We start from the raw sequence: 23,116 nt of genomic DNA, 5'->3' as shown, positions 1-23,116 counted from the left end.
TCACCGGGAGGATTTTTGTAAATACTAGACAGCGTGCGTTCCACGTGTAGTACCTCACCACTACACTAACTAAGAATAAAGTGCAGCCATCCCGGCCTCCCAGGTCTCTGAATGCGCCATAGGCCCACTCCGCATAGGTGAGACCAGCCAGCCTAGGCCAGCCAATGAAGGCACCCACCCTGTTGTAGACCTTTGTATTAAAGGGACAATGAAGCAAGAAGGGGTCCATGCTTTCCAGCACATCACCGCACTCCTCCTGGGGACAACCCTTTTCCTCAGAGCTCCTGCACTTCAAGTTGTCCCTCACATACAGTTTCCCATGGAAGAAGCGCCAAGCCAAGTCCCAAAACTTCAATGTTATCCTGATAGAATTCAAAAGTCGCAACCCAACCTCCAGATCCAGACTTGGGCAATCCTTGAGGGCCAGAGGTTTCTGGAAATAGGTTAACAGAACCCTTTGGTCAAGGAGTTTCCTTGACAGAGTTTTGATCTCCCACAACCCTAGACTCCACCGGCGAATCATCTTCAGAACTGGGGTAACATAAGCAGGAAGATGTCCATGCGGTGTACAAAGATCCTTCACTTACCCTCCTGTCTCTCATTCCTGGAAGAAAGGCCGAAACCATCCCCAAAAGGAGAATACCCATGGAGTATCCCTTTCTTTCCAGAGGTCAGCAATGTTAACCTTGATGAAGGTGTTCACCAAGAACACCACAGGGTGGACCATACACAACCCCCCTAGCCTCCTCGTGCGGTAAGTAACCTCCCTCCTAACTAGGTTCAGTCTGTGCCCTCACAACAGTTGGAAGAACAGACTGTAGACCCGAGTCCAGAGAGGCTCCAGCAAGATGCACACACTGCCAAGATATATCAGCAAAGGGAGCAGGTATGTTTTAATCAAGTTAACCCTTTCCTTGAGGGTCAAAGACCAACCCTTCCACTGGTCCACCTTCTGAGCGGCAATCTTTAGCCTGCTGTCCCAATTTTGTTTGGGGTAATCCCCTTGGCCGAATTTAAAGCAGAGGACATTTGCAGACTCCTGGGGCTCTGGGAGAGTGTCCGGGAGATCAAAGCCAGGATCTCCCTCTCCCAGCTAGAGACTCTTACACTTATCCCAGTTGATCTTGGACCCAGAGACCTCCGAGTTGCCATCGACCTTAGACATCAACCACTCTGCTTCCCCTCTCAAGGCGCAAAGGCGGTGACATCATCGGCATTCGTTACCACTCATAGAGTGGAGTCCGGCTCCGCTCGGTCCATCCTGATCCCTGCCAAGGGCCCACGATCTACCCTTCTAAGGAAGGGGGTCAATCGCGAACACATATAGAAGTGGGCTCAACTGACAACCTTGGCGAACACCAGACACCACCTCAAAAGAGTGGCCAATCCTACCATTCACAAGAGGGAAACTCTCTGCCACTGCGTACAAGGTCTTAAGCCAATCGACAAACCGCCCCAGCAGGCCATACCTCAGAAGAACAGACCAGAGATACTAGTGGTTCACCCAATCAAACGATTTTGCCTGATCCAAGGACAGCAAGTACACCGTCCAGTGACCAGCCCTACCCTGCTGCAACTCCTCTCGGACACTGAACACTGCACCAAATGTACTGCGGCCAGGAACAGAGCAATGCTGGGCATACGAAAGGAGCTGGGGTGCAAATTTCACCAGCTGGTTAAACAGCACCTTTGCCAAAATCTTTCTGTCCACACTGAGAAGCCCTATAGGATGCCAGTTCTCAATGCAAGATGGATCTTTACCCTTTGATAGAATGATCAGGGCTGACCTTCTCATTGACTTTGGCAGAGTGCCCAAGGACAGACACTCATTATTACCTCAGTCAAGAGGGAAGCCAAGGTATCCTTAAAGGTCTTATAAAATTAAGATGTTAACCCCTTAAGGACACAGCCTTATTTCACCTTAAGGACCAGGCCATTTTTTGCAAATCTGACCAGTGTCACTTTAAGTAGTGATAACTTTAAAACGCTTTGACTTATCCAGGCCATTCTGAGATTGTTTTTTCGTCACATATTGTACTTCATGACACTGGTAAAATGAAGTCAAAAAAAATATTTTTTTTGCATAAAAAAATACCTAATTTACCAAAAATTTCGAAAAATTAGCAAATTTCAAAGTTTCAGTTTCTCTACTTCTGTAATACATAGTAATACCCCCAAAAATTGTGATGACTTACCATTCCCCATATGTCTACTTCATGTTTGAATTATTTTGGGAATGATATTTTATTTTTTGGGGATGTTACAAGGCTTAGAAGTTTAGAAGCAAATCTTGAAATTTTTCAGAAATTTACAAAAACCCAATTTTTAGGGACCACTACAGCTCTGAAGTCACTTTGCGAGGCTTACATAATAGAAATCACCAAAAAATGACCCCATTCTATAAACTACACCCCTCAAGGTATTCAAAACTGATTTGACAAACTTCGTTAACCCTTTAGGTGTTGCACAAGAGTTATTAGTAAATGGGGATAAAATTTGAGAATTTCATTTTTTTGCCTAATTTTCCATTTTAACCCATTTTTTCCACTAACAAAGCAAGGGTTAACAGCCAAACAAGACTGTATCTTTATTGCTCTGACTCTGCCGTTTACAGAAACACCCAATATGTGGCCGTAAACTACTGTACGGCCACACAGCGGGGCATAGAGTGAAAGGTGCGCCGTTTGGTTTTTGGAAGGCAGATTTTGCTGGACTGTTTTTTTGACACCATGTCCCATTTGAAGCCCCCCTGATGCACCCCTAGAGTAGAAACTCCATAAAAGTGACCCCATCTAAGAAACTACACCCCTCAAGGTATTCAAAACTGATTTTACAAACGTCGTTAACCCTTTAGGTGTTGCACAAGATTTAATGGAAAATAGAGATGCAATTTCAAAATTTCACTTTTTTGGCAGATTTTCCATTTTAATATTTTTTTTCCAGTTACAAAGCAAGGGTTAACAGCCAAACAAAACTCATTATTTATGGCCCTGATTAAGTAGTTTACAGAAACACCCCATATGTGGTCGTAAACCGCTGTACAGGCACGCGGCAGGGTGCAGAAGGAAAGGAATGCCATACGGTTTTTGGAAGGCAGGTTTTGCTGGACTGTTTTTTTTGACACCATGTCCCATTTGAAGCCCCCCTGATGCACCCCTAGAGTAGAAACTCCAGAAAAGTGACCCCATTTTAGAAACTACGGGATAGGGTGGCAGTTTTGTTAGTACTAGTTTACGGTACATATGATTTTTGGTTGCTCTATATTACACTTTTTGTGCGGCAAGGTAACAAGAAATAGCTTTTTTGGCACCGTTTTTTTTTTTTGTTATTTACAACATTCATCTGACAGGTTAGATCATGTGGTAATTTCATAGAGCAGGTTGTCACGGATGCGGCGATACCTAATATGTATAAAAAAAAATTAATTTATGTAAGTTTTACCCAATGATTTCATTTTTAAAACAAAAAAAAAGTTTTAGTATCTCCATAGTCTAAGAGCCATAGTTTTTTTAGTTTTTGGGCGATTATCTTAAGTAGGGTCTCATTTTTTGCGGGATGAGATGATGGTTTGATTTGCACTATTTGAACTGCATATGACTTTTTGATCGCTTGCTATTACACTTTTTGTGACGTAAGATAACAAAAAATGGCTTTTTTTACACCGTTTATATATTTTTTTTTTTACGGTGGTCATCTGAGGGGTTAGGTCATGTGATATTTTTATAGAGTCGGTCGATACGGACGCGGCGATACCTAATATGTATACTGTTTTTTAATTTATGTAAGTTTTACACAATGATTTCATTTTTGAAACAAAAAAAATGTTTTAGTGTTTCCATAGTCTAAGAGCCATAGTTTTTTCAGTTTTTGGGCGATTATCTTAAGTAGGGTCTCATTTTTTGCGGGATGAGATGATGGTTTGATTGTTACAATTTTGGAATACATGCAACTTTTTTGATCACTTTTATTACCTTTTTTTGGGAAGTAAGGTGGGCAAAATTTAAATTTCATCATAGTTTTTTATTTTTTATTTTTATGGCGTTCACCATTCGGGTAAAGTAACATGACCGTTTTATAGATCAGGTCGTTACGGACGCGGCGATACCAAACATGTGTAGGGAATTTAATTTTTTTTCATTTTTAATCAGTGATAAATGTGTTTTTTGATTTTTAAATCTTTTTCACTTTTTTTCACTTTTTTTTTTTACCCAGACCCACTTGGTTCTTGAAGATCCAGTGGGTCTGATGTCTGTATAATACAGTACAGTACTCTATATAGGGTACTGCACTGTATTTTACTTACACTGAACAGATCTATGCCTTCAACACAGATCTGTTCAGCACCATGGACAGCAGGACGCCTGAGAAGGCTTCCTGTTGCCATGGGAACCTTCCCCGTCTGCCACAACTTCGCAGACGGGGAAGGGTGAGGATGGGGCTGGTGGGGGGCTTTCTGGGAGCTCTCTCCCATCGGGGGGCTGCAAAGGCACAGCAGCCCCCCCGATCGGAGAGGGAGGGAGCTCCCTGAGCTGTTAACCTTTTCCATACCGCGGTCCGTACGGACCGCTGTATGGAAAGGGTTAAATGGCTGACATCGCATCACTGATGTCAGCCGTTTATACCAGGGTGTCAGCAATGTGCTGGCACCCTGGTAAACCCACTGTACCCCAACGATTATTCAATGGGAGGCGGGCGGGGGATCGCAATCCCGCCTACCGCACCGCCCGCCTCCCGCACTGCCCGCACCGCCCGCAACCCCCCCCTGCACCGCCCACCGGGCTAAAATCATTCAGAGGTGCAGGGGGGGTGATAAATATATATTTTCGCCACACTAAAGTTTCTGATCGCTGCGGTCAGGGACCGCGGGGATCAGAAACTGCAGAAATCGCAACAAACCGCAGGTCTGAATTGACCTGCGGTTTGTTGCGATCGCGGACATGGGGGGGTCACGGGACCCCCCCGCGCATTTAGCTGAGGTGCCTGCTCAATGATTTGAGCAGGCACCTTGTTCCAATCACAGCCGGCCGGGCGGCAGTGATCGGAACAACACATGACGTACTGGTACGTCATGTGTCCATAAGGACTCGGGAAACATGCCGTACCGGTACGTCATGTGTCCTTAAGGGGTTAAGCCATCTGGACCTGGCGACTTCTTGAGGGCAAAACCTTGGATCACCAGTATGACTTCCTCTTCACTGATCATCCCTGCCAAAACATCAAGAGAGGGATCTATTCCTGGTTTGGGGACAGTTTCAGCCAGGAAAGCCAACTTCACATCTCGATCTAGATCCATCTCCCCCAAAAGGTATGAGTAGAAGGATCTGATGACCTCCAGGATCCCTGATCTGGATCTGTTCAAGGATCCTGTACTATCAATCAGTCCCGAGATGATCTTAGAACTCATTGACATCTTACAGATCCTGTAAGGGTCGGGAGAGTAGTATTTCCAGTAATCCCTCTCAAAAACTAAAGATGACACTGACACTTCATGAGCAAAGATTTCACTCTGGAGATCTCCTCCCGGCTACCCCCAGTCAAGTCAAGATACTCGAGTTTTCTCCTCAGGCCCTGATACAAGCTGTACTTGTCAAGGCTTCTGAGGCTCGAGAGCTGGTGGCAGAATCTCGCCAACCTTTCCTTGAACATCTCCCACCACTCTGACAAAGATCCAGCAATGGTACCTGGCTCTGAAGAAAGTCCTCAAAGGATTGTCTTACCTCCGCTTCTTCCATGAGAGATGAATTGAGCCTCCAAAGCCTCGCCCCACACGGGGTCTCTGTAACATTCAGAGAAAATAAAAGAGAGACAGCTTCCACCTCTAAATAAAACCTATCTATTCGAGACCTGCAACTAGCCCTATGATAGGTGAACAACGCGTGGCCGGGGGTGTGCCGGATGTGGACATCCACCAGGAAAGCATCACTAACTATGCCATTAAGCGCAACCCCATCATAAGTCAGCTTGTCTCTCGAACTCCCCTATCTTGGGGCCTCATGACAGTATTGAAGTCCTCTCCAAAGAACACCTGCCAACTCGTAAAAGGTAGGGCTTGATCCTCATAAAGAGACAGTTCCTGTCCCACTTGGACTGAGGACCGCAGATGTTGATTAACCAAAGTTCCTGTCCCCTCATGAGGACATCTAAAATCAGGCACCTCCCCATTTCTAACTCAATAACCCGTAAAAGTACTGCCACCCCGCTATACGGCTCGGCCGCAAGAGACCAATAGGAGGGCCCGTGCCTCCCCTCTCTTTTAGCTTTATGTATGGCTGCCAAAACTGGGAGCCTGGTCTCCTGCAAAAATAAAATGTCTGAATCAATCCGGGCAAAAAAATCATAAGCAGCAAATCTAGCCGCATCTGACTTAATGCTGGCAACATTAATGGACGCTAGCGTCAACGGGGTGAGTGATGCCATCCTGGGTGGTTGAGCTAGATGGCTTTCTTTTTCTCACTCTCCCCTCTACCCTCTGTGTCTGAACAAGAACCCTTCCCCCTTCTTAATGACACAGATGTATCCATCCCCAACACCCGTTTTGATTCCTCATCCTTGTCTCCAGACTCCAGTCCAGTCTCCCCTTCTCAGAACATTTTGCCCTCAGGGGAAGACTCAACACCCCCTGTAGGCCCTGCCATCTCTACCTCCGGCCCCTCACCCTCAGCCGAAGAAGAGGAGGAGATGTTATCAGGGGCTTGGAACCGGTTGGAGAGATCAACCAGAGGGCGGTCGGGTTTACCTTCCTTTGGTACCTGGACCAGGGTGGGAGAAGATCTTACATCTTCTTTCTTCTTCTTTTTCTTGGCGCCCTGATTTAGCTTTTTCCTCTAGCCACTTACTATCATCCTCACCAATACTTTCATAATCGGTGGACTCTGAGGACCTGGCGACCTCCTCAGCCTGTGACTTCGTCATCCCTCAAGGCCTCAGCAGCATGATTGTTTTCTAGGACAGGACCAGGGGATGCCCCAGTTACCTAAGACATCCTTGGTTCCTACCCTTTTGGCGCTTATCGAGCCGCCTCAGTTGGGCTGGCGTCTTTTTTCTTGCTCTTGCTCCAAGGTATGACTTGGAACCGAACCCGAGTTCGGTAAATGTTTTTTTACAGTACAAATTGATTTATGAAGTTATTACGCGAAGTCTCGCGAGACTTCGCGAAGCAATAACTTCAGCTCATCAGAGCCAATACATTCTAATACTGTACAGAGCACCTGCTCCATACAGTATTAGAACAAAGTTTTATGCTAATCGACTACAGATGTTTTATCCGAAGTCGATTCTCTCATCCCTAGTCACAATCATAGATGAGCAAAGTTTAGAAAAATTTGATTTGGCAGCTTCGCCGAAGATTGACAAGAAATTTGAGTTGCCATGAATCGCTATGTCAGAAGTAGTACGCTAGTACAATATGGCCTTTTGGGTAAAAAAAAATTAAAATCACTCACCTCATCCACTTGCTCCACGTAATCTTGTCATCACACTCAGGACAGGTCCTTCAGCAGGTCTTTTTCAATCAAGAGAGGAGAGGACTGCCTCTGCGAGCAAGTGGATGAGGTGAGTGGTTTTTTTATGTTCTTTCTAAGACAACTCCAGCCACCATTTTAGGAGTAATGAATCATTACCACCATGCGCAAAGAAATTCAGCTTTGTTTAGAATCAAACTTTTCCTAAAATTCAGACCGAATTCCACTTCGGATGCTTCGCTTTGCTCAACACTAGTCACAATGTTACACTGACCTGGTAAAAAAAGGCTCTGAAAAAGTATTTCCATGAGAATAAATATGAGAAAAATAAGATGTGCTCTGTTGAATCTCTCCATGTAGTACATCCACTGGGATTCCTTGTAGTGATGGTCCCGACCAGTAGATTACCATTGCTACTCATTCACAGGAAAAGAGTTTGGCATCCAGTTTTCAAATGGTTTCTTATTACTTACTCCATTAGCATCTATTAGGTTCACTGTAGATTAAGGAACTATCAAGACTAATAACGTAATGGACAATGTAATGGACGGGCCCAAAACTAATGGAGAGTAAAGTGTAATAAGTTAATTAGTTTGAGGTAGCGTTGTTGGTGGATCAAGCTTTTTGAGTTTTTTCTGAAGGTAAAAGTTGAGCGTCGGGGGTCTCACTGCTCTCAATCAGATGTTATTTGCAAAGGGAAACGTAAATGATTCTTTAGAGCCAATGGGACACATGGTATAACAGTAAATAACATAAAGTTCTGTTGTTCTCCAGAGCTGAGAGCCATGCTGGAAGGTGGGTTTCTGATGGACAGACAAGTCCAAGTAGAGGATTATGTGGGTGGTGCTTTGTTGAGGTGAAGGGTCAGTATGTCTGGTCTCCTACTGCAGATAGAGCAACTGAAGGGATCCTGCAACTGGGATTGCTAGGGTGTTTAAAGATCAGGAGGCCACACCCAAAAGCATATGCCCCTAACCCACTGCGGAAAAAAAATTGCAAAGAAGACAGTATTGAATATCTATAAAAGTTCATAGCCTTAAATATAATGCATCAGCAGTAAAATAACCATGTCGGGCCTATTGAGTATCCATAAATGAATCACCCTGTCCTAAAATAGCATATACCTTAAAAACCATACACTTACCAAACAGTAGTGCCACACTTTGACCACATGTAGCTACCACAAAGACCAATGTAACCAATAATCAGGGGAAGGCTGGCAGCCTTAGTCCTGGGGGGAAAATCCAGTCAAGTGGCCCATTTTAGGCCCGTCCATTATTAAAAGCCCCTCCTACACATAATAGGCCAATCCCAACAAACACTGTACAGCTGAAATTCTATTGTTGAGGCCTGTCTCTACACATCATACGGAGAGGGGGGGCCTGTCCTGGCTGCACTGCCTGCTTCACATTATACAATAAACAGCCGGCTGCAGCCAGGAAGCTCCGCCGCTCTCCTCCCTCCCCAGATCCCGCTCAGGGCCTGTGGTTCCCACCACCATCTGCCACCCGCCCGTGGACTGCTGCCCCCTTTGGCCGTCCTCTACCAGCTCTGAATCCTCTTTCTGCACGGAGCCGGAGCATCTCCTCTCCTACATAGCGCCACATACCTCTTACATCCAGTGATGTCACCTTTGTTGTAGACGTTCTCTTTCTTTATCTTCTCCATTCAGACCAGACCGCCATGATGATTTTTCTGCCATCTCCCGTCTCTGCAGAGATTGACAAACAGACATTAGTTTCCCACATTTCCATCATCTTCACATCTTCTGAACACCCTTTCCTGCCACCCGCAATACTATACTGCAGAAACAGTCCCCCTGGAAATACTACTACCACACAGATAGTGCCCCCTTCAACAATTATTGGCACACAATGCTCTAAAGAATAACTGCGCCCAGACACTAATAGTATAAAGATAATGTCCCCCAAAAATAATTGTGCTAAGCTGATACTGTGCCAGGGTGCCCCCCAAAGTAACAGTACTCCCCAAAATACCACCAATAGAAATAATTCTCTGCCAGAGCACAGTAGTAATAATGCCCCTATAGTGCCCATACTAGTAATCATGTTCCTCATAGCCCCCCAGTAGTAGTAAAGCTCCCCATAATACCCCCTAGTAGTAATAATTCTCCTAATAATATGACAGTACATGAAATACCCCCGTTTAGTGCCCGCAGTTGAGCTAATGTCCCCATAATGTATGCCAGTATAAAATACCCCTATATAGTGCCCCAGTAAATGCCCTCATAGTGCTCCTCTCCCCCTTCCCTATAGTTTCCCCTATAATATGCCAGTAAAAAAAATTCCCCTTCTTAGTGCCCCCAGCAGATGCCCCTATAGTGCTCCTCTCCCCCATAATGTGCCAGTAAAAAATTCCCCTTCTTAGTGCCACCAGATGCCCCAATAGTGCTCCACTCCCCCATAGTGCCCCCAAATATTGCCACATAGTGCCGCTCTCCCCTATAGTGCTTCCCATAATGTGTCAGTGAAAAAATGCCCCCTTAGTGCCACTAGATGCCCCCCATAATGTGCCAATAATAAAAAGACCCTTTAGAGCCCTTACTTCCCCATAGTGCCCCCAAATAATGCCCCTATAGTGCCAACAGATCCTCCATAGTGCCGCTCTCCCTTATAGTGCCCCCCATAGTGTGCCAATAAAAAAAAGCCCCTTTAGAGCCCCCAGCTGCCCCATAGTGCTCCTCTCCCTCATGGTGCCCCCCATAATGTGCCAGTAAGAAATGCCCCCATAGTGCCCCCCCAAAAAATGGGCAAGAAATAAATGCCCCCATAGTGCCACCCCCAAAAAAATGGGGCTGTAAGAAAAGCCAGATGCGCCCATAGTGCCAGCTCCCCCCGCAAAGAAAAAAACAAAAAACATTAATACTTACCTCCATCAGCAGTAATGTGATGCAGGCCTCTTCCGGCCTGTGTCCCCCGCTGTGTGCTGCCTGGCTCAGGTGGTGCAATGATAATGATGTCATCGCGCCGCCTGAGCCGGCCTCTGATAGGCTGCAGGCATTAGTGCCTGCCGCCTATCAGAAGAACAGGGAAGGGACACGCCTCTCCCTCCCCTGCCCTGCAGCACAGGCATCTGTATCGCTGTCCTGAGGACGACGATACAGATGAATATGGAGATGAGCGCTTCCACATCTCCTACTGCCACCCCACCGCCGCTGGCAACTAGAACCAGGGCCGCGCCGCCTGTGGTGATCGGCGGTGTGGCCCTGAGGAATAAAAAAACAAATATATAATCATTTGTTAAAGACGGCCCAGCAGACATTTTTAACATGCTTTAGGACGGCCTGGGGGACAATTGCCTCCCTGCCCCCCTTCCCAGCACTCCCCTACCAATAATATCCACTTACAGTGACCATATATAATACACTGCCCCTCTGAAGAATATAATTGTGATCTCTTCTCTGACTGGAGACATTTACTTTTCTTTTCATGTGACCCAGACCACTGTAATGACTTCTCCAGAGCATGATTCATCTATGCAGAGTTTTCTGGCCGGGTATCTTTGGCTTTTAATTATTTCCAGCATCATCTACCCTTTTTTCCCACCATCTACAGAAATGTCTCATCCAGTCACCCCCTTTAACAGTGTCATACTGCTCTATAAATAGGGCTACATACAGTCAGGTCCATAAATATTGGGACATCAACACAATTCTAAGATTTTTGGCTCTATACACCACCACAATGGATTTGAAATGAACCGAACTAGATGTGCTTTACCTGCAGACTGTCAGTTTTAATTTGAGGGTATTTACATCCAAATTAGGTGAACGGTGTAGGAATTACAACAGTTTGCATATGTGCCTCCCACTTGTTAAAGGACCAAAAGTAATGGAACAGAATAATAATCATAAATCAAACTTTCACTTTTAAATACTTGGTTGCAAATCCTTTGCAGTCAATTACAGCCTGAAGTCTGGAACGCATAGACATCACCAGACACTGGGTTTCATCCCTGGTGATGCTCTGCCAGGCCCATACATGCTCAATCGGATTCAGGTCAGGTGATTGACTTGGCCATTGCATAACATTCCACTTCTTTCCCTTAAAAAACTCTTTGGTTGCTTTTGCAGTATGCTTTGGGTCATTGTCCATCTGCACTGTGAAGCGCCGTCCAATGAGTTCTGAAGCAGTTGGCTGAATATGAGCAGATAATATTGCCCAAAACACTTCAGAATTCATCCTGCTGCTTTTGTCAGCAGTCACATCATCAATAAATACAAGAGAACCAGTTCCATTGGCAGCCATACATGCCCACGCCATGACACTACCACCACCATGCTTCACTGATGAGGTGGTATGGTTAGGATCATGGGCAGTTTGGGCAGTTCCTTTCCTTCTCCATACTCTTTTCTTCCCATCACTCTGGTACAAGTTGATCTTGGTCTCATCTGTCCATAGGATGTTGTTCCAGAACTGTGAAGGCTTTTTTAGATGTCATTTGGCAAACTCTAATCTGGCCTCTAATCTGCGTTCCTTCTTTTTAAGAATGTTCCAAACAGTTGTTTTGGCCACGTCTAGTGTTTTTGCTATCTATCTGATGGGTTTGTTGTGTTTTTTCCGCCTAATGATGGCTTGCTTCACTGATAGTGGCAGCTCTTTGGATCTCATCTTGAGAGTTGACAGAAACAGATTACAAATGCAAATAGCAGATGTGAAATGAACTCTGGACCTTTTATCTGCTTCTTGTAATTGGGATAATGAGGGAATAACACACACCTGGCCATAGAACAGCTGAGAAGCCAATCGTCCCATATGCATATGTGCCTCCCACTTTTGGTCTTTTAACAAGTGGGAGGCACATATGCAAACTGTTGTAATTCCTACACCGTTCACCTGATTTAAATGTAAATACCCTCAAATTAAAGCTGACAGTCTGCAGTTAAAGCACATCTAGTTTGTTTCATGTCAAATCCATTGTGGTGGTGTATAGAGCCAAAAACATAGTGGAAAATAGTGCCCCACACTGTAATACCATCCCTGTAGTGCCATCCCCCCCCCCCACAGTAATAGTGTCCTCCTTTGTGCTTCAAGCAGTAACAATGCCTTCTTTGTGTCTCATACAGTAATAGTGCCCCTTTGTACCCACACAGAAATAATGTCCCCTCATTTGTGCCCTGTTGCACAGTAATAGTGCCCTTTAATACCCCAGACAGTAATAGTTCTCCTCTGTGCCCCTTATTTAGTGCCCTCTTTGGCCCGACAAAGTGATGATGCCTCTTTAGTGCCCTGAACACAGTAATAAATCCCAGTTAGCAGCCCCCTACTCATTAATGACTACTGGACTACTGCATAACATGCCATGGATCCTGTAGTTCATAAAACCATAGGTAAGCAGCATGTGTTACTGCAATGAGTAGACCCTCTAGTCATCTTAGATGATCTAAAATTATCCAAAGATAATAAGCAAGTGACACAGACAATGATGTAAAAAATAGAGTATTAATTAGAGCAGAGTATTATTTTAGATAATAGAACAAGACCAGAGTTAACACACAAACCTTGTTCAGATATAACCCTGACCAGATTTATATCCTTAGCCCCAGTTAATAAAAAGTCTCAGTTACTTGCTCATTACCTTTTTGACAGCTTCTACCACAAGCGTGACCAAATATATCAGATGTGTCTATATGGACATTATAGATGAGTGAATCGAAGTTGACGGAGTGGATTTCGATTTGTTAGTGAAAGTCTGACCTTGCAAGCAGCAAAGATAAAAGAGCAAACATATTAACGGCTAGTGATCAAACATAGAGGTGTTTGATAACTGGTCGGTAATATGTTTACTCTTTTATCTTTGCTGCTTGTAAGGTCAGACTTTCAATAAAGTGACTCCCTATCGCTTGATTAAGCGTGACTCTAGAGCACTATGCACTTTACTGTGTAATGTTGTGTATGGTAGAGCGGTTTAGAGATATGGGATCTTATTACTGGTAAATTGGGGTAGCAGAGATGTCATATTATTACTACTGACGGTATATTTTATGTATTTCTGTATGTTTGTCATTGCAACCTACAATTTTTATATATTTGTGTGAATAAATAAAGATCATATATATATATTTTTGACATATATGTAGTACTGCGTTGGTGTTCTTGTATTGGTGTTTCAAGGGTTTATTACAAGGAAATATTTCTATATCTTATTTGCCCTTGTGCAGTGCAGTTATATGTTCTAAAGCATTTTAAGATTGTATTAGTGGGGGAAAAAAGAGGCTTATTAGCCGTTGTATGGTGAAGTGAGAAAATTACAGCCCTTTTTGGCGTGTTTTAATTTTCTTTTTATTTATTTACTAGCTGAAGGACCCGGCTTCGCTCGGGTATATTTACTCTATTTCATTTAATGTTTGTGTGTGTGTCGTTAAAAGATATCAACACTATCCACCATAACATTGACATCTATGGCACCCTGCCCCTAAAACAGTGACCTCCACAGCCCCCCACCCCTTAACACTGACCCCCCCCCCCAAAGTGCCCCGTCCCTTAAATTTGGACCTCCCCAGCAGCCCACCCCCTTAACTCAGTGGACTGAGGAAGGGGCAAATAGCTAGACCCCGAAACGCGTCTGGTGCGACACCCCCCAAATTTTGTACTGAAAGACCTAAGTACCGGAGACTGACCAACATACAGAAGCAGAAGTGGACCTTTACCGACGAAATTTCCCGTCATTATACTATTGCGCAATTTCGATTTAAAAGCGGAGGTCTATAGGCTTGGATAGCGATTTACAGAGCCGCCTGCAATCTCCTGATTCTACAAGTGCTGCACAAACCAGAGGCACATTTCGGAGAGTGGTCAAAAGTCAAGGTTTGGTCGATTACAATTTATTTTACTTGCAAGTAATTCACCTGTTTTCGGCGGGACGCCGCTGCTACTAAATACGGGACATCTGATTTCTTGGTCCATATCAACTATACTCAGGTATCTATTTTTAAAGACTGCACATAATATTGGATGAACTTTTAGTTATTTTGATACCAATTTTTTTGCTGGTCATACTACTGAGGTCCGCTTTTGATGACAATCTATATGTTAGCGGACTTTTGAATAGCATGAATATAGTGATATTATTATAGAAGCATTTATCTATTGTGTATTTTATTGCATTTATTTTATTTGACTTATTCTAAATAAAACAATATATTTGTTAACCACATGGTCACGGTCTCTTGAGTGCCCTGTACCTTATATATTTCTCATAATCCTTCTATTGAGTGAGTGCTCTCAATTTACAGGAGCACCTTTTGGTTTCTATTTCTTCTAGTGCGATATCCTATTCATTTAATTATCATATACATAAATAAGTAAAAACATGTTAAAACTTTAATGATTAAAACTTAATGGGTTAAAACTGTCGTAAAAAACTTTCAGACTTATATGTGATGCGAAGGCTTGTTTTGATGAATATGCGAATATGGTTGATTACAAGGTGGGTGCTTTCCACCAAGGAGCAGTCGGACGTACGTAATAAAAATACCATCCGACTGTGCATCAGTGGACAAGCACCCACCCAAGAGCCTCTTGTATTTACAAAAAAACAAAAATTTCAAGTTCGGCATTTAATCCGTGTGGGATAAGGCTATCCAACTCAAAAATCCATCTCGATTCTATTCTAGACATTTTATCCACATGGTTCCCACCCCTCCAATCCAATTCGACCTTTTCTTTTGCTGTAAAGCTCAGATTTTTTGTTTGTTGGTCATGGTATTCTTTGAAGTGTTTTGAGAGTGGGTGATCCATGTGGCCTTTTCGGATATTATTTAGATGTTCCGCAATCCTTGTCTTTAACATCCGTTTAGTCCTTCCTACATAAATCTTATTACAAGGGCATTTTATTACGTAGATAACACTCATAGTGTTACACGTGAGATATTCCTTTATTTTATGTCTAAGTTGGTTTGTTGGGGATATTATCTCAAGAGTTTTTAGTGGAAAGCATGTCGTTCGGCAGTTAATACACTGCGTGCAGAATTATTAGGCAAATGAGTATTTTGACCACATCATCCTCTTTATGCATGTTGTCTTACTCCAAGCTGTATAGGCTCGAAAGCCTACTACCAATTAAGCATATTAGGTGATGTGCATCTCTGTAATGAGAAGGGGTGTGGTCTAATGACATCAACACCCTATATCAGGTGTGCATAATTATTAGGCAAAATGGGTCAAAAGAAGTACTTGACAGGCTCAGAAAAGTCAAAAATAGTGAGATATCTTGCAGAGGGATGCAGCACTCTTAAAATTGCAAAGCTTCTGAAGCGTGATCATCGAACAATCAAGCGTTTCATTCAAAATAGTTAACAGGGTCGCAAGAAGCGTGTGGAAAAACCAAGGCGCAAAATAACTGCCCATGAACTGAGAAAAGTCAAGCGTGCAGCTGCCAAAATGCCACTTGCCACCAGTTTGGCCATATTTCAGAGCTGCAACATCACTGGAGTGCCCAAAAGCACAAGGTGTGCAATACTCAGAGACATGGCCAAGGTAAGAAAGGCTGAAAGACGACCACCACTGAACAAGACACACAAGCTGAAACGTCAAGACTGGGCCAAGAAATATCTCAAGACTGATTTTTCTAAGGTTTTATGGACTGATGAAATGAGAGTGAGTCTTGATGGGCCAGATGGATGGGCCCGTGGCTGGATTGGTAAAGGGCAGAGAGTTCCAGTCCGACTCAGACGCCAGCAAGGTGGAGGTGGAGTACTGGTTTGGGCTGGTATCATCAAAGATGAGCTTGTGGGGCCTTTTCGGGTTGAGGATGGAGTCAAGCTCAACTCCCAGTCCTACTGCCAGTTTCTGGAAGACACCTTCTTCAAGCAGTGGTACAGGAAGAAGTCTGCATCCTTCAAGAAAAACATGATTTTCATGCAGGACAATGCTCCATCACACGCGTCCAAGTACTCCACAGCGTGGCTGGCAAGAAAGGGTATAAAAGAAGAAAATCTAATGACATGGCCTCCTTGTTCACCTGATCTGAACCCCATTGAGAACCTGTGGTCCATCATCAAATGTGAGATTTACAAGGAGGGAAAACAGTACACCTCTCTGAACAGTGTCTGGGAGGCTGTGGTTGCTGCTGCACGCAATGTTGATGGTGAACAGATCAAAACACTGACAGAATCCATGGATGGCAGGCTTTTGAGTGTCCTTGCAAAGAAAGGTGGCTATATTGGTCACTGATTTGTTTTTGTTTTGTTTTTGAATGTCAGAAATGTATATTTGTGAATGTTGAGATGTTATATTGGTTTCACTGGTAAAAATAAATAATTGAAATGGGTATATATTTGTTTTTTGTTAAGTTGCCTAATAATTATGCACATTAATAGTCACCTGCACACACAGATATCCCCCTAAAATAGCTAAAACTAAAAACAAACTAAAAACTACTTCCAAAAATATTCAGCTTTGATATTAATAAGTTTTTTGGGTTCATTGAGAACATGGTTGTTGTTCAATAATAAAATTAATCCTCAAAAATACAACTTGCCTAATAATTCTGCACTCCCTGTACACACACCGCACCTATAGAAACCATGGATTTGTAACATATTCTGTATTGTATTTTTGTTGGTCTTCTTCCTCTTTATCGTGGGGGCTACCTTAAGACCCAAATTAGGAGCTTTACTGTACACGATCTGCGGTATGCTCGGGATCAGTGAGACTATCACTCTATCTCCCTTTAAAAAATGCCAGTGTTTTTTAATTATTTGTCTATACTATTTTTCTATACTGGGCATTAAAGGGCAAGACCATTCTTATAATTTTATCATCCTTATTTATTCTTCTCCCTTGTGCCTGGTCAAAAAATGCATTTCTATCTAATTGTCGCACTTTCATCAGGGATGAATCAACTATTGCTTGAGGGTATTCCCTAACTGTAAATTGTTCCTTCATTTTTCTGGCCTCCGCTTCGAATTGTTCATTCCTAGTGCAATTGTGTTTTATACGCCTAAATTGCCCATAAGGTATATTTAGTAGCCACCTAGGAAGGTGGCCACTTGTATAGGGGATAAAGCTGTTTTTTGCTACATCCTTCAGAAAAGTGTTGCATATTACCTTCTCACCTTCAATCCGGATATTTAAATCCAAGAACTCAATACTTTCATCATAAATCTTTGAGAGGTATATATTCCTATCGTTCTTGTTCAATGTATCTATGAAGGAAGTTAGAGATCCCCCATCCCCATTCCATATTAGGATAATATCATCAATGTACCTATACCATAGCACCAGGTCCGTCCCCAGCCGAGGTAAAACAAACCTCTCCTCCCAATCCGCCATAAAGAGGTTGGCATAGCTGGGGGCGAACCTGGTGCCCATGGCGGTACCACACTTCTGGACAAAATAGCTTGACCCAAAGTGAAAGTAATTGTGGGATAGGATGTAGTTCACACTATCCTCCAAGAAGACTATTTGTTCTTTCTTTAGTCTGCCCTCTATTGTCGATTGATCCCTCATGGCTTCTATTCCTTGTTGGTGATTGATAATAGTATATAAAGACCGCACATCTAATGTGCATATTGTCCATTCGGGGTTAAAGGTCAGCCTCTCTAAAATCTCTATAATTTGCATCGTGTCTCGAATGTATGTCTTCATATCTTTTACTGTCGGCTGCAGATGACTGTCTATATATTTGGACAGATTACTTGTAATAGAGCCTATCCCAGACACGATCGGCCGGCCGGGTGGCTGTATAGGATTCTTGTGAATTTTCGGCAGACAGTAAAACAGGTATCCTTGCTTGTGTATCACGTATGAAATCATGCTCTTGTTTCTTTAATATGTTTCCGGAGACTCCTCTTTCACATAATTGTTTGAGCTCCCTTTTGTATACCCCAGTTGGGTCCGATTTCAATTTCATATATGTGATCTCATCCTCTAATTGTTTCATACATTCCGCATTGTATTCTTCCACTCCCCAAATTACGATAGCCCCCCCTTTATCGGCCGGTCTAATTACCACATTCTCTCTCGTTTGCAATTCTTTTATAGCCTGAATCTGCTGATTTGTATTATTACCCCTATTGTTATTTTTAATCTTCCTCAGGTCGTATTCGACTGATTGACGAAAGGCGATGATCTCTTGACTCAACTCCTGTATAGGATATTTTCTCGATTTCTTTTTTAGGTTGGTGTGTGTATATTCCTGTGTAACTATCATAGGCCTTTCCACTGGGTTCTTAAGGTGATATTTCTTAAGGCACAGTTTTCTCACAAATTTTTCGATGCCAATATATGCATCTAAATGGTTGAGCTTTTGTGTCGGTGCAAATTTTAGCCCCTTATTTAATAGTGCTGTTTGAGTTTGTGTTAATATCACATTACTTAAATTTACCACTAAATCCTGTGATGGGTCCTCTATCTGTGTCTTTGTGTTCCTTTTCCCTCTTCCCCTTCGTATCCTCTTCTTCTTCCCTCCCAATGGGTGTCCCTGTGTTCTCGTTCTAGTGATCTGTGTTTCATACTGTTCTGTGTCTCGTGTCGGACTAGTGATTTGTGTCTCGTGTTCTGTGTTTCGTGTTGGACTAGTGATTTGTGTCTCAGGTTCTGTATCTAGTGCTGAACTGGTGATCTGTGTCTCGTGCTGTTCTGTGTTGTTCTCCCGTACTTGTGAGTCTGTTCTCCCTGTCTGTGCCTTAAATTGTATTGATGTGTGCCTGGTGAATTCCGTTGGTGACTCTGTGTTGGGGACTGTTGTGTTCTCCCTCGTGTCCGTACTTTGTGATGTGACGGAGTTACATCTAAAAAATGCTCCTCTGTTAATAGCTCAAATTTGTTACTAACTGGGATTGTGTATCTATTGCCTAAGTCATCTCTTTCTTGTCTTTCCCCTGTTGTACCCTTATTCCCATTTGAAGCTTCCTGTTGTCTGTTCACATCTTGTTTGTTAGCTGAGGGATTCTTTACTATTTTTCTGGATTTTTTATTTATAATATCTTGCTCTGTTTTATCAAGGCTTTTACATAGCCTTTGCTGCCATAACTCATATTCATCATCCCTTGGTAATTTATCTATTTTTTCTTTCACCAGATTTAACTGGCTTACTATTTTATCCAACATCACTGTCCTCCTTTTAATAATCAGTAATATTAACAACTTTGACTGTTCCTTCAACAATGCATTCCATTCTATTTCAAATTCCGGATCCCATAGGTCCTGGGCTGGAATCTTGTTTAAACTCAGTCCCCTTGGGATAATATCTCGATAGATATGCTGTTGCAGGGATTTAATTTCCCATCTCTGCCGTAATTGCTTTAATAGCAGAGATTCGGCCTCCCTGAATAAATCATTTATTGATTGGTTATAAATATTTATCCTTGTATCCGGAACGTCAAAGTTGAATGACTCTACATTTAGTCTTTTGTTTTCAGCATGACTCCAGATATCCATCCCCTTTGGTAGTGAACTCAACCCCAAATGGAGTTAGTAGGAAGAAAATGTATTGGCAGAATGGGGTGGCTCTACTAATCAATGGGGATGGAATGGTGCTCAATATCTCAGTGTGAACTCCACACACCAAAGCATTAATACAAAAAGATAGTTAAGAAAGATATGGCACTCATATATCCGGAAGACTGCTCAAACATTTGATTTTATTATATTCAAATATTCTGCAGGTCACAAATTACTAAAAATCATGCATCTAAAATCAACATACAAGATACGTAAATTGTACTAGAAATACACAATAAAACCATTAAAACGTCACTAAAATGACGATTATTTGTTAAAGGCTAAGGAATAGGGTATTTGTTGAACCTATGTGCCTAGCAGCAAATGTAGTCAGGTCATCGAATAAAGGTGATTGTTCAGGCTGGATGTCAATCAGACCATCACCATATATTCGATAACCACAAAAATTCAATAACCGCAAATCACAATATGCTCTGGTTAACAGATATAATAGTCATTCAAACCAGAATCTCAATTGGATGGTCACCAAATATTCGGCATTAATAATCGCATTAATAATTATATGATGTGGGCTCAGCTCCCCTATACAGCGAGGACGAGCTACAGAGGAGAGTCAACAGGTACTGCCCAGCCAAGATGTAGAGGAGACATCCACCGCTTCTTCCGGTAGGCGGGCAAGTAGTGATGAGGAGAGTGGCGTGGGAGGTTGTGTTGCGATTGGTCAGGCTCCTGGCCCAGTGACCGTTGAGGAGGACATCAGTGACGTACAAACAGTACTCGATGATGATGAAGAGGCTGATCGCACTTGGGAGCTGGGTGAATTAGGGGCTTCATCATCATCGAGAGAAGAGGCTGGCAGCTTGCCTGTGACGCAGCGGCGGTGCCAGCAAGTCACTAGCATGGCCGGGAGTCAGTAGGGTGGCAGCAGTGGGAGGTCGGGAGCCAAACGTGCCCGGGGTAGACGATCCGCTTCACAGGAGTATACCTGCCCGTAAAGTAGCGGTGCACGGGTTCACAGAAGCAGCAGTGGTAACAGTCAGTCAGTGTGGAGTCCTGGGAGTAAAATCACCTACTTGGTGGTGTGGCAGTTTGTTGTTAAGCTGCTGGAGGAGGTGAATATGGCCATTTGTAAAATCTGTGGGCAGAAGGTGAAGCATGGCTTGGGTGCCAATGTTGGCACCACAGCTCTGCGTCAACATATGCAGCGTCACCATAAAGTGGCCTGGGAAAACCGTGGCTCCGATGTGGTGGTCCAGCCTGCCACAGAAACCACTGCATCACCCAGTGGCATGCACCCGATTTCATGCTTATGCTCCTGCTCCTCCTCCTCGTCAGTCATTCCGTAACCAATCGATCACCGAATCGATTGCCATGAGACAGCAGTATGCGTGCAGTCATCCAACGGCACAGAAGCTGAATGTGCTCATGGCCAAGATGCTGGTGCTGCAATCCCTCCCTTTCCAAGTGGTGGACTCTGCACCTTTCAGAGAACTGATGGCTTGTGCCGAGCCGAGATGGAGAGTCCCAAATGTAGTGTCCCACTAGGTAAATGTGGGCACTACACAAGGGTTAATTGGGCCATGTTGTTCTCCACCTCCTGTGGACCAGGGCCATTGCATTTTATATGTCATTTTAATGTATAATGTCATTTTATTCCTGTTATTTATCTGTATCCCCTGAGTATCAGGCCTATTAGGGGTGTAATTCCACCTCCTAGACTGTAGAGGGAGCTAGGGAACCCCCTAGTATATATAGCCAGGTCTAGACCAGAGAGAGAGAGTTCAGTCAGAGTTGTGGATTTCTGAAGTCAGTGGGCACCCTAGGCAGAGGGTAGCTGGGATCCAGCTTTTGATATGCAGCTAGACAGTCCAGGCTTCTAGTTGATACCAGGAGAAGAGCTTGCCTCCTAAGAAGATAAGTTCCCATAAACAGGGCAGAGCAGAGCCAGTATTCCAGCCAGACTAGAGAGCTGAAGGGCAGAAAGATTTATTTGGAAAGCAAGGACATATACCTGAGGAAGTTTCCCTAACCAAGGATAAAGTCAATAATAGAGCATACGGGCCTTGGGATAAAGACAGACAGGAATTCTGAGGAAAAGTGCAGCCTGATCTGTAAGTGTGTTAACCCTCTGTGTATCTTGCAAGAACATTGTGCCTGCCATTTGTACAAGCCTGCTTGTGACTGCTGCTGACATATGGAACTGAACAAAAGACTGTAAATAGTTGATCGTTTCCAGTAAAAGGAAGTTTTGGTTCACCACAACATCGTGTTCCTCAATTATTCCTATTATCAATCGGTGTGCCACCGTTACCGGCACTGGCGTCACAAACTTAAAGGGACCTTGCCACGGCACATAAAACCTGCAACACCCAGGGCACCTCACCTACCACCGGCCTGGTCCCTATACATTGAGAGTGCCCCAGAGGACTTCTGTGCCAGCCTCTCCATCACTGCTGTACGGCCTGCCCAGGGTCTTCCTATAAACTGTGAGTAACCAAGAGCAACCCTCGATTGCCTAGTAACCGTGACCTCACCATCGCAATACCCTGCAGGGCTGCGTACTGCATATTTTGGCATCACGAACAGGATACGATCATTCCGACGCCATTGTGGAATATAAACTGTGTGCCGTTATTGCCATAAATTGATAAAAGCCCTATCTGTTTATTTGAAAATTGTTGGGCCAAAGAACTGTGAAAAATCGCGGTGTGAAAACTGTATTTTTGTGGACTTTTTGACGCTTCTTAAGTCACCGCTTGCTGTCAGTGAATTGACAGCCTTATGTCTAAAGATGGCCGCCTAAACTGACTGAAATAAATTGCTGCGTCATCTTTGTACTGTGTTGGCGGGAAAAATTGGCGCCTTCTGCTAGAAGAGCGGGAAAGACTGTATGTCCGCGCCACCGCCTTATCTTGAAATTTGCATGTCTACTAAGATGGACTCCGCCTCCCCCATGTTGAAGTAGCTAGGGGGCGGCCTCCCGGAGCAGTGGGAGATCTTGGCCGAGATAATGTGTGCCGCCCTATCACTCTCCAGAGAAGGATCGACCATGTTGCAGAGAGGAGAGTCTACAGCCGGAATAGCCTTACCTGCAAGCCGGACCCCAGAGCCTGCCATGATGGAAGAGAGAGAAGCACCGCCTGCCTATACTCCGGGACCAGAGAGGCCACCTTGCTTCCCACCGCGGTCACAGCTCGAGCCGTGCCTTGGCTCGCGGGGTGGATTTGT

General features: G+C 43.8%; 1 long non-coding RNA gene across 1 annotated transcript; it reads left to right on the top strand.

Annotated features, from left to right (window-relative positions):
• The first annotated feature begins 8,206 nt into the window (after positions 1 to 8,206).
• On the top strand, positions 8,207 to 20,141 carry LOC120986800. Its single transcript, XR_005775798.1, has 3 exons — positions 8,207 to 8,217; positions 12,488 to 12,494; positions 19,905 to 20,141. It is a non-coding gene; the product is annotated as an uncharacterized LOC120986800 (long non-coding RNA).
• The last annotated feature ends 2,975 nt before the right edge of the window (positions 20,142 to 23,116 follow it).

Source organism: Bufo bufo, chromosome 1 (assembly GCF_905171765.1).
Source record: "Bufo bufo chromosome 1, aBufBuf1.1, whole genome shotgun sequence".
NCBI classification, from domain to species: domain Eukaryota; kingdom Metazoa; phylum Chordata; class Amphibia; order Anura; family Bufonidae; genus Bufo; species Bufo bufo.
Note: the sequence above shows the minus strand (reverse complement) of the source record. Positions and strands in the feature narration are given on the sequence as shown.